Source organism: Oreochromis niloticus, linkage group LG22 (assembly GCF_001858045.2).
Source record: "Oreochromis niloticus isolate F11D_XX linkage group LG22, O_niloticus_UMD_NMBU, whole genome shotgun sequence".
Lineage (NCBI taxonomy): Eukaryota > Metazoa > Chordata > Actinopteri > Cichliformes > Cichlidae > Oreochromis > Oreochromis niloticus.
In genome coordinates this window covers 18,954,737-18,967,944 of record NC_031985.2, presented here as the reverse complement: position 1 = coordinate 18,967,944, position 13,208 = coordinate 18,954,737, and the positions used below count along the sequence as shown (strand labels likewise).

At 37.4% G+C, this 13,208-nt stretch overlaps 1 long non-coding RNA gene across 2 annotated transcripts in view; it reads left to right on the top strand.

The window, feature by feature from the left end:
- The window catches only part of LOC102082101 (uncharacterized), a 138,585-nt gene that overhangs the window by 124,522 nt on the left and 855 nt on the right, over window positions 1-13,208 (top strand). Inside the window, exon 3 of one of the 2 annotated variants that reach the window (XR_002058019.2) lies at window positions 13,072-13,124. This is a non-coding gene — a long non-coding RNA (uncharacterized LOC102082101). Of the gene's footprint in view, window positions 1-11,840; window positions 12,135-13,071; window positions 13,125-13,208 lie in introns of those variants that run through there. The other variant, XR_001224274.3, reaches the window with a different exon arrangement.

The following is a 13,208-nucleotide window of genomic DNA, read 5'->3' as shown; positions in this document are numbered from 1 at the left end:
TGCAGATCACATACTGTAGCGCACAGGAAATGTTAAGCTCCCACATACTTTTTTTCCTGAGGGGCAGAACTAATTATGAGCCCACAACTCATATGACTTCATTAACCACAAGCTCATCTGACAGATGCTAAAGTAACATGTTTTAAAATGCTTTTACTTAACCTGACCAACTAACAATACAGCTTTATCCCAGGTGACTGATTAAAAGCAAAAAATAAGAGAACAAAAAATAGCTTCACTTACAGTTATAATCAGCAGCACTTCTGTATTAATGTTTTTTCCCTTTCCAAAGACATTACATCTGTTCATTAAAGGTTTCACAATAATGTTCTGAACACCCACATTGGTAGGTGAAAAAGCTCTTTATAAATAGAGAGTGATCTGGGTATTTAAAGTGGGCTGAAATTCATTCACTGCTTTGTAAATCTGATTTCTGAATCAGTATTCAAAAATGTTTTGTTTGACAAGATCTATCAAAATACACAGTTCTACAGTAAAGCATAACGTAGCGTTAAAACACTAAACGGTCTGGTTTTCATAAGCTTGGTTTTAGTTTTGTGGTTGGCTTGTTGTAATGATAGTTGGCCAGAAGGCTGGTTGTACTGTAGTCTGCTATGTTTTGGTGGAGAGCTAAAAATAATAGATAATAGGCAGGACAAAGCCCAGATCTACAGCTATATTATAATTGTCATTATTATTCCCAATTGCTAGTCTCATTAGCCGGGCTCAGTCTGCCAGTCTCCTCCCCTCATTGGTGCCCAGCACACCCCCAACCCCTACGGCACCGCCTTCAGGGGGTGGGCCTATAGGGAGGAGGGCCCATGTCTCTTTTTCGCGACTACCACTCGCCCTCGGGCATCCTTCCCATGTCTGGCTCCAGGGCAAGTCCTCGGTAGCCATGTCACAGGTAAGTTTTTGAATGGCTCTTTGTCTGGTCCCTCACCTAGAACCAATTTGCCCTACCTATAAAAAAGTAGTATAATATATAGTAATAAATATAGTTATATACAGTGATGGGAATAACGGCGTTACAAGCAACCGCGTTACTAACGGCGTTACTTTTTTCAGTAACGAGTAATCTAACTAATTACTATTCCTATCGTTATAACGCCGTTACTGTTACTAACAAGAAAATGTGGCGCGGTCGCGTTACTATTTTTCAACAAACAGACGGTTGAAGCTGTGTTCAGCTTACCGCATCTTATATCAGTTGCACGGAAGTAGCTGTAAGTAATCTGGGCGCTACAGCTTTAAGCAGCTGCGGGCGCTCCCGCAGGCGGCAATCACTTTCTGGCACAACTCCTGGAGCTAGGGGGCAAAACAATCACATGAGTGCTGCTGTTTGACTGAGGAAGAATAAAGTAGTCATGGTAAACCAATCACATGACCACTTCAAGATGACAAAGCAGCAAGGTGATATATACCAGTTTTTAAATTGTGTTGATAGGTCACGTAAAACCAGAGTCATGATAAAAGATATATACGCTGCGTTTTTTTCCTCAATACGTCACGTTTACTGTCTAAGGACACCACTAGCAAGCACTCTCTGCTTATGACCAAAAAATAAAAAAACAAAACAAAAAACTGCCCGTTCGTGTTGGTGGAAAAATGCACCATGTCGACCAATCAAAAAATGATATGGCAACATTACATTTGGTTGTTTAGGAATAGGGGGAAGTTTTAGGAGTGACGGCGACAGAGAGAGAGAGAGAAAGACAGCAGAAAAAGAGAGAGAGCGAGTTTGGAGATGTGAGATTTGTGACGTTTAGCGTGTTTGTAGTGTCTAGTTAATGTGTTGTCTTGTGTAGTTAGTGTGTAGTGTTATGGATAGTTTTGTGTTGTGTGTCAGAACAATGATGCAACTGCTGTCCTGCAGGTAGAAAAAGGAGTGATACACCTGCTGCTGTCAGACCTGCAGGTGTCAGGCTGTGATGTTCTCCGTTATAGTGGACAGAAATATTTGGAGTGGCACAAATAATTTCTGTGGGATCTTATTGAATGCAGAACAGCTGATTGTTCTGTAAATAGTTTGAAATGGTTATTAAAAAAAAGGGTAAAAGGTAAATGGCTGCAAATAACTTTGTTGTTTGCAAAACTTGTGCATAGGATTTTAAAATTGCCAATTTATATTTGCATTTAAAGTTATGAAATGATTCAATAAACATGTTTGTGGTTGTTACATTAAAAAATATAACTTTTTCTACTCAGATTGTGTTAATACAGTATATCAAAATGAAAACATAACTGTAAATTCAGACACGTGAGGTTGTGCTGAAAAAAATGATACCAGACAAGGCAAGTAAATAGTTTTTAAAGGTGAAATTTAGAGGTAAAATCAAAAGTAGTAAAAAACGGCCAATTATACCCTGGACCCCAGAGGGTTAAACTTTTTTTTTTTTTTAAGTAACACAATAGTTACTTTTCAAGTAATTAATTACTTTTAGAATCTTGTAACTCAGTTACTAACTCAGTTACTTTTTTGAAGAAGTAACTAGTAACTATAATTAATTACTTTTTCAAAGTAACTTGCCCAACACTGGTTATATAACTGTATATATATATATATATATATATGTATACAGTTATAGTTGATTGTTAGAAAAATAACAATTGCTTCTAAATTGCCTCAAAGCGTGTCTGTAAGTGTGTGCATTACTTATTGTGTTGTTCTGAGTTCTTGGTTGTCGATCCCTCTGCTACTCGAACAACTGGTTAAACAATCTAAGACATTGTTTTTTGACGAATTGGGCAAGTTTGGTTGGGCTGAGACTAGCCATAGTTAAACCAACAACCTTGGCTGTCCAGCCTAGAGTGTTAAACAAGTGCAGAACTGATTTGAAGGTTTGCAGCATTAAACTAAAATGCTGGCCTCTCATTTTTTGACTGAAAAAATAAAATAAAAGTGAAACCACAAATTGAACAGCAATGTGTTCAACTCCATACATAAGTCTGAGTGGCATGTCTGTTTAATATTGAGACTGTGTGTGTAGTCAAGGCAGCAAGACTTTATTCTGTGTGGCAGAAGGTTCAGCCTGCTTCAGAATCACTTCAGACAGAAAGGAGGCGGTGTGCAGCGGTGTGCCTTGAGCAGATAGGTTTGACTTGACTGTCCCTAAAGCAGGAGCTGTCACGATTCTGGGTCTTTGACCCAGTATTTTGAGTTTTGTTCTGGACATGATGTTTATTTCAAGTCCCCCCAGTCATGTCACGTCTCCATGTCTGTTCATCATGTGTTCAGGCTGACTCTCAGTGTGTGCTGCTTCCTGTTTTATATTGTTAGTCCCCTGTCTTGGATGCATATGTTCAGTTTTGCTTCCCTTGTCTTGTTAGTGAGATTTAGTTCACCTGTGTTTCCTGGTATATTACATCTCCCACCTTAAATTGTGTCTATTTAAGCTCTTGGTTTTCTTCAGTTCCTCGTCATGAGCTCCATCATGTTGTGTTTTCTTGTCTGTCAGTGTTTAGTTGTTTTTTTTTCAGTCAGTTTGCTCCAGCTTGACTATGCCTTATCTTTTGCTCTATCAGCCATTTGCCAGCTAATAAAGCTGTGTTTTAAGTTGAAGTTTGTCTTCCAAGTCCTGCATTTGGTTCCAATCGCTGCTTGTCACACAACCAATATATGACAGGAGCAGGTTGACTTGTACTTCAACAGCATACATTCGCTTCAGTAAAGGAAGTGTTCTGTGGATATGGTCTGACCTCTGTGTGATAAGGGTGTTAAGGTAGCTAATGACACTGTCTAACAGAAGTTTACTGTGTAAAGTTAGTGAAAGCCTTCTAGAAGAAAAGGTGTGACAATATTTTACTTCTCCGTAATTTAACAGCTATGTTTTGGTTTGTGTTTACATTAGGGGCCAGATGTGTTAATGATAGAAATTATCCATTACAAGAGCATGGGAGTTAGAAGATTATCTAGCTGACAATCAAAAACACCAACTTCGGTATCACAGTCAATAAATATGTCATTAACTATTTTTTCTGCTGCCTCTCTCTCTCATCTCACACCTCATCCAACTAATAATGGATCACTTATCACTTATTCAAAGAAATAAAACAAAATGCAGACAAATATATTTTTTTATTTACTATGAACACATTTAATCAAAAAAACACAAAAAATATGTTTACATGTAAATTAAATTAGTGATATGAATTGGTACAGTTCTCTTGCTGGGATACGTTGCTATGTATCACAGCATGTTTATGGAAGAGGATGGATGCAGATTACAAAAGGTTGAGGGTGTTTATATGCATTTCCCTCAAGAAAAAAAATGACTTATGTAATAGACAGAAGTTGAGCTATGAATACACACACTCTTACATACATTTCTAGTTATAGTTTTCACACTTCTATGTTTCAAACTAATTTTAACATTAAATAGTAAAAAGAAGATGTAGTTTTAAATGATTATTTCATATAAGAGGGTAAAAGCAATGCGACCATATCTGTGAAAAAACATTAAATGAACATTTTTTAGAAATCTTAGTTCAGCTGCTAGACCTGTTGAGTCAAGAAATCACTTCAAGACAAACTGTCTGACAAGGTGAAGCTAAAGGATCTCAAAAATCACTTCATGCCACGATCTAATAAAACTCAAAGAAATAAAAATGAGAAACAAAGCCATTGTCTGGAAAGCGCTGCAAAGCCATTTCTAAGGCTTTGAGACTTTACCAAACCATTAAGAGCCATTATCTACTAATGAATAGAGAGAGAAACTTGGAAGAGTGGTGAACCTTTCCAGGAGTGGCTGGCTTACTAAAAACTACTCCAGGAGCAGATTAGCACCTCACAAAAGCACTCAGAACAACATCTAAAGAACTTCACGTCTCATATGTCTCAGTTAACCCATAAGAACCCACAACCCCTTTACACATTGAGGACAGTTCCCGTTAAAGTGTTAACACTGACTCTACCAAAGTTTTACTAAAAGTAAAAATGGGTGTGGACTCTTATATGTTAAAGCCAGAGTTCATGATTCATCATCATAAGAAAGAGACCGGAGAAAAATGGGATCCTTGGGAGAACTCTAAGTTGAAAACCACTGTGGACCTAAAAGAACACAAAGGCTTGTCTCACATTTCCCAGAAAAAGCACAATAACAGTATTCTGTGGACTGATGAGACAAAGTTGAACTTTTAGAAGATTTGGGTCTCATTACATCTGATGTAAAACTAACAGAGCATTTCCTAACAAGAAAATTTTTCCAACAGTGAATTGATGGAACCATTAATTCTGTTCTCTCCAAGAAAATCCAGCAGTAGAATGTCTGACCACCATTTTTTTGCTCTTGAAACTCAGTAGTACTTGGGTTATGCAGCAGATTTAATAATGATTCAAACATACCAGCAGGTTGACCGCTGATAGGTTAAAAAAGGAGCAAAATGAAGGTTTTAAAGTGGTCTAGTCAAACTCTGGACTTAAATCTAATTGAAATGCTTTGGCATGAGGAGGCAATTAATTTTTCACAAAGGGTGGGTGGGTTTGGATAATGTTTTCCCTTAGTAAATTAAATAATCATTTAAAAACTGCATTTTGCATTAACTTTGGTGATCTTTGTCTAGCATTCAAATGTATTTGATGTTCTAGAATATTTGAGGGTGCAAAAAGCATGGAAAAAAGGAAATATTTGTTCACAGCACTATATCTTACATGTCAAGTCAGACAGGCCATATATACAACCATCAAAACTGGATGCTTGCAAAGATGCTACCGAATCTTGATTAATTATCCCAAAGGTTTACGTACTTATTAAGACAGATTGCTATAACTTCATCAAAGCAGATAATTACCAGCCTTTTTTTAGAATAAATAAAAGCAAAGACCTATTTAATGCATTGCAGCTGTTTATTTCTGCCTGACTTCACCCCGAGGTAAAGGTGGCAGAGTTTAAATTGCTACTGCAAGTCACTCAAAAGGTAGGGTCACTGAAAAAAAGTATCTACTGTCAGATAAGTATATGGAGTTAAATGGAGCTGACTAGTCTCAGTGTGTGGGTGTATGCAGTGATGAGGCCGCTGCCATGACCGGTAAACAGATTAATGCTGCTTATCATGCTGAAAACTCAGAAAGAAAGTCAGATAAAACTGACAAACTGTGCAAGCGCCACACAACCCACTCCTCCTGCTAAAAAGGCTATCCATAAACATTATGCTCTGTGCTTCTGTCTCTTGCGTTCTCCATCTGTCTCATTTAAACCTCCATTTTGGTCATAAAGTATTCCAAAAAAAAAAAAAGCAGAATGCAGTAACCTTAATAACTGGGCTCCATCTGACTTGCAAATAAATAGCTAGAGAGTGGCAGCCTTCAGCAAGCTGCATGCTACATGGCTTAATGTTCAAGTCAGTGTCATGGCAGGGGGTGCAGCTATCAGACTCGTTGCAGAGCTGTTTAACAAGTCACCCTGCTGTTTCACTAGTCACAGAGGACACTGTGGATGAAAAGTAAGCTTGTTTGCTTTCCACAGGGTTAGCCACCATTTAGCTGAATGGGGTAATCCTGATGTTTGTTCAAAATATAACTATGCAGGTTTTCAAAAATGAATAACTAAGCCTACAGAGCCTTCTTTTGGTAATCAGTTGGCAGTTTAACATATAAATATCATGTGGGTCAGGCATGCTGTTCACTTTTCTTTAAAAGAGGCCTATTATGCTAATTTCTGACCCGATATTTTGAGAATTAACTTTGCATGAAACACAATTTTTTAAAAATGATTATCTTTTACACTGGGCATTGGTGGAGTCAGTCAGTTCACTCAATGTTTTAAACAAGACATTTTAGGTCTATTTTCCCTTCCATTAAGCCACTTTTTTTCTCTTGAGCCCCAAATAGTAAACAGAAGATTTGAACAGTGCTAGGCTGGGCCTCTATGCTCATATTTAGAGTTGGGACCCTGAGATGAACACTTTAAGGGTATCTGCTTTCACTTACATCATACATGGCCAATAGAGGAAAAAGCTGTCTGAAACCCAGCGTTTAGAACAGCCTGAAGCTTGACCTGTGGGCTCATAGGGACAACTTACTCATACACTGTCCTTGTTATTTGCAATGTTGACCATGTTTAATAGAAAAATTTCACATTTTATAATAAAGTATAAACACTCACGAGACACTTTATTGGTTATACCCATTGCATGACAACTCAGCAAGTCAGTGCATTTAGTCGCTGATGTTCAAACTGAGGATCAAAATGGGGAATGTGATTAAATGACTCTGGTGACAGATGGGCTGTTTTGAGTATTTCAATAACTGCTGATCTACTTTGGTACTACTATGGTACTCAAATGCCCTTCACATGATGCTATTATGTCAATATGGACCAGAAATCTCTGAGGAATGTTTCCAGCACCCTGTTGAATCTATGCTATGGGAAATTAAGAGACTTCTAAAGGTAGAACGACCAGAAAACAGAGAAATGCATAATGAGTCTTAAAATTCATAGAGAAAATCTTACTAGGTCAGATTTGGTGTTTTGAAAATTTTTAGCAACAACAAAAATGTCATTATATACATTTTACTGTATATTCAAGTCACACTAAGGATTTGTGTAAAACTGATATGGATATTCATCAAACATAAACAGAAGAATCACATATCAGAATCTAGAAATATATATCATCTAACTACTTTGAATCTCTGTTTTTAGTCCATTTGAGAATATGAATAATTGAGCCAAGCCATGCACCATTTATTGCCTTTGTAGAGGGAACAAAAAAGCTGGGCTTGTTTCTTTTTTCTTTTTCTTTTCTCATGTTTATACTGTGGCACAAAAAAGGAAGCGGAATCAGAACACATTTCTATTTTACTGGGCAAAGGCATTTAACACATTCTTACTCAAAACAGCCAACTTGCAACAGAGCACACAGCAGTAGAAAGAGAGAAAAAAATCAATTGAACCTGCAGGTGCCACATACACACACATACACAGAAATATGCACACACAATGAATCATAAGTCCAACAATCAGCATGAACATGCACCAGTGCTAAGAATACATGCATGTGGACGTGGGTGTGCGCTTGCTTGAGTTGTGGCTGTGTCAACTCTCAACAGGGAACCTTGACAGCTGTCCCTGTGTGTGCGTGTGCGTATGTACATACACACATGTGTGGGTCTCCCAGGGGCATCATGACACTTCATCATTTGTTAATTAGCCAGTTAAGTCACCTAATTAACATGCCAACTCTTTTATTCTCTGTCAGACTTTCTTGCCTGCTTTGTCACCATGTGTTTAACAAACGGTAGGTGAAGTAAAACATATGGACTTAAACAGAAACAAAATCTGTTTGGTTTCAAATGCACATCTTCAGTATTTGCCAACTGCTTGAAAATCTTCCTAGAGATAAATGTATATTTATATGTATGAAATGATTTCTAAAATGAATTGAAATCCCTTATTAACATCTTTCTGCCTATTAAAAACACACATTCCCTCTGCCACACACGACTACACGAGCGAAACATTAATATATGTGACATAAAGACCATTATAACTTGCCACTGTGTGTATGTGTGTGTGTGTGTGTGACTCACAAATACAACAACAGTAATTAAGAAATCATCTCAGTGAGTTGATGACAATCAGTTATGCATGGCCTACAGGGCAGTGCACCATTTGTGTCACCATATTTTAAGCTGCCTTTTTGTGTGTGTGCAACACAGAGAAAGAAAGAGAGAATTATATGAGTATATTTTGATGCAATGTATAAGTTATGACTATTGCTTTTAAGGCTTATAAAACATACTCAAATGGAACCTGGACATATTAATACATAAGAAGTTGGTTAAATAACACTTAACAGTTGCTCATATTTATTTAAGTTAGCTATATCAACAGTATGAAGGTAACTATATCTTTAGTCAGATCAGGTGAGCCCAGGTCATTCGGTTTAGTGTAGAGATGGCACGATACCACTTTTTTCTGTCCGATACCGATATCATAAATTTGGATATCTGCCGATACCGATATGAATCCGATATAGTGTGTTTTTTAATCAATAAAACTGTTTTTTAAATATCTTGCTGCATTTTGTATAAGTTCATACTCAAGTTTAAATAAACAACAACACTAAAGCTATTCTGTTATACCTGTATGTAAAAACTACACTGCGCCCAAAATATTTCATAGTTCAGCAATACTGATCAATCTAATAAACTTAAACCTGCTCCATCCTCCCTATTCTGGTATTTTAAAGAGTACTTAGCAGAAATATTAAGCAACCTAACTAATAGGGTTGCAAACTCCCAGCAAAAAAAAATAGGGAACCACCCCCCACCCTCCACCTGATGATGCTTAATCGACGTAATCAACTTTAATTTGATGCAGTGTGAAAAAATAATGCACAGAAATAAATTATTTTTCAAGAATAATTAAATAGATTCAACATCTTTCTTCTACAGAATTGAAGACTGCACAGATGGTATCTTCCCAAAGGAAAAAGTACTATAGCTTAGTAGGGTATATTAGACTTAACAGTTTCTATATACAGTAATGGACTTCTATACATTTTACATCAGATTAAAACTTTGGGTGTAAGATTCAGATAATTATTTATTAAAAGCTAGACATTTTAAATGAGAATAAGAAAGAAAAGTATGTCTTTGTGCCCCCTTTTCCCTGTTAATGCCCTATCGGCCCCCCTGGCTAAACTTTGCTAGATCCGCCCCTGCACAGTTACCAGCCGTCAGCTACGTAGAAAAGGATCCTGTTGTAGAAAGTAATATTAAATAAATTCTAACAACAGCTTATCAAGGTTAAACGTGCTGCTGTTGTTCAGACGCTGGTTTCCTCTTTCTGGTGCAAAGTGGGCCAAATACAAAGAAGAGAGACAGACTCGCTACAGAAAAGCCGATCAGCTGATCATTAAGCAGTTTCACGATTGAAGTAGCAGCAGGAGAGGGAGAGAGAAGAGGCAGTCGCTCCATATATCAGTTGTTAAGCTTAACGTGGGAATGCTTTACAAACATTCAGAGATGAACTTACACACTTGCTTTACTTCTCTCTGGGATAACTTCCTCGGAGATGAAATGCTGGTTTAGTAGCGAGGCTACAAATACACACAGCCGCTCTATCACCTGAGCACACTGCTCCGACGTGCTACGGTTATGAGCCGAGTTACGCCGTGTTGCAAGTTTTGTGAGGTGTTTTTTTGATATTTAATGGATCGGATTACATTTTTTATTTCTCTCCGGTATCCGATCCAGTAATTTACGTCAGTATCGGACCGATACGTAATATCGGATCGGTCCATCTCTAGTTTAGTGTGACACTCACTTTGCCTTGTGTGCACTCTGACTAAAGCAAATAGTGTTTTAATACATGTCTACAGCCACACTTTCTTTGTTCTCACTATGAATGTTTTGACAATACAAAAGTTGATGCTTCTAGGTGTAACAGAAGGGTTAGTCCTTAACATTTCTAGCTGTAAATCCTAATAGCTTGATTAACTAGTTTATAAGTGGTTGGTGTGCATTTAAAGTGCCAAACACAAATGACAGTTCATTTTGATCTACTGCACCTAAAAACCAAAACTGGACATTGGTGGATTGAAAAAAAATGTATAGTAGGAAAGCTCCTTGAACATATCAAGTCTAGGGTCACTTCATAGTGTTTCCTGTTAACACATTCTCACTCACAGATGTTCACATACTTACACTGGTCAGGGCCATTTCTCACAATTCATTGCACTGGCTACTTCTTCAGCGCACTCCGGAATAATATATTGGAGTGTGAGAACATCCATTGAGGGGGGCGGGGGTTGTTGACATACATTACCTTCAAAACATGAATTTAAATCCGATTTAAATTACTATTATTTGCTTTCTTTTCCTGGTTGCATTTTGTTTTCATTTGGGTGCCACAAATAAGAGATCATGGCGAGGGTTAAATTGCACCCTTTCATAAAGGTAACCACATGTTAGAGGGCAAACTCCCATTTACAACAAGTCTCTTTTCAGTTGTCTTCATTATAACCATCAAAACAGTGATTGAAAATATTCAGTGGAAAATATTTTGCTATAGTTTCACTGTGGATAGACAGAGGTGAAAATCTGAGAAACCTTGTGGGATTAGCTGAGATTAAAAAGTGCAATCTCAGACATGTTACTACGACGCAATGTTCCTCCATCAGCTGATGCAGAAGTCATCCAAATGACTATGACTGGGGTAAGGAGCTATGGATAATTAATGGATGCTAACACCCCTCTGCACTGGACATGCGGCTGAACATGAGGAAATGCATAATGACTCAGCTCCAGAAGCATAAGAACAGATACAGAAATTCTTTACCACTGTACACCACAATAACTGCATTTGTGTTAGATTTACTATAAGCTTCTTATTGTATCATATTTTGATTATGTTGTATTTTCTGTTTAGTTAAGCTCCTTCTCCAGTAGTATTATCTGCGGTATTTTTTTTCTCACCTTTCCTGATGTTGTATTTATTTTATTGAGCTCAGTTGTTTTTCATGTTTTGGCCCCTGTAACACAGTAATTTCCCAACTTTGGGGATAAATAAAGTATTTCTTATCTTATCTTATTCTGTTGAAGTCCATTCTACAGCCCTGGAAGCTGAAAAATATCACTGAAGTATCCTGTTTTGCAAAGAAACACAGAGGGATGTCATATGACTATGTGATGGCTTGGATTTGTAACCACCCTGTTCCTTTAGCATTTAATCTAGCGATATGAATCAAACCAAAGCATTAACTCTATCTAATGTTGAGGGGATTTTTAGCATTTTAAATAACTATAATCAGCAATAGTTATGCATGTGCCAGTACAATAGTAACTACACTTTCCTAAAATGCAGCCAAAAAATTCATGTCATTTCTGCTGAAAGGATCCATGGAGAATGCAGAGGCCACCTCAACTGCACACCAGACCGACCTCATCGTAATCTCTACCTCTAAGTATCACAGCCAGGGCTGTACTGCAGGCCCACTCTTCATGTCCGTGGAGAGACACTAGGCTGCTTTGCTCCAGCTCATGAAGTGGTACCATACATGCCAATTGTACTGCATTTCCCTGGACTGCAACATACTTACATAGTGGAAGATTCTCCACAAATATCTCAAGAATTTTAAAAGGAAATTGAAAAATGCAGACTGACTTTAAAATAAGGCTGATGAATAAAGCAGAAAACATGTAAATAAATATGGATATACGTAATGTCTGCATTTAGCAACATGCACAGTGACGTATCCTGCATTTAGTCCAGCTAATCTGATCAGTCAGTGCTGTCTGCTTATTTAAAGAGCATGTAGACAGACTGATGTTTTACAGTTTCTGACAAAGCATTAAGTCCACCATTTCATGTCAGTGTCTAAGGCGTCTTTTAAGAAAGGCTAGCTGGTACTCTCCACTTCCAACAGCCCAAATATTCAGGCATGGGCTTAAAAGTTGTTAAAGGGTAAGTAAAATAATGATCATGACCTCAGTGGTTAAAATAAAGTACATACATCAACTCACACACATACTCAAGAATATATATATATGTATGTATATATGTTTATAGACAGATACATATATAGATAGAAAAAGGTTAACAAAGTCTGGTTTTGTTGTTTGGAGTAGATCTATATCACCACTCATCATGTGTGTCTGGGCATGGTCAATTCCTCTTCCAAATGACCTTTCTCTAAAGGTCAGACTGTGACACCACTCACATGCACAATACTATCACGATGGCTCAGAGACACAGAGTCGCAGGCAGGCTCAAACATTGGCACAACATTAGAACTGTTATTCCATGCAGCTCCCCAAGCCTTTTTAACCTTTTCACAAGTGAATTTTAAATTTTCTAAATTTAGCACTTACACTGGAGTGTGTCACATACGATGGGCTTTAAACGTATGACCTCAATATTACAAGAGTGTTAATACTGCATTTAATAAAAATAATACCTCTTATTTGTGACGAGATGCTTTATAGGTTTCTTCCAGACCAGACCGAACGTGAAAGTGTAGAAATTCTTGATTACTCTTGTTGATCTGCTTGTCATCATGACCTACGAACTTAATTAAATATATTTTCATCTGCATGAAGCCTATTCACTTCTGCTTTTCTTCAAGGTCACCGTGTTTGTGTCTTATAGAGTGGTGCTGCCTCGCTGTATTTCAAAAAGGTAACAGACATTTTTCAACTAAAATAGCAGCTCTGGATGTGTTCGGCCCACTTCATATCAGAATGCATTTTTTATATTGTAAAA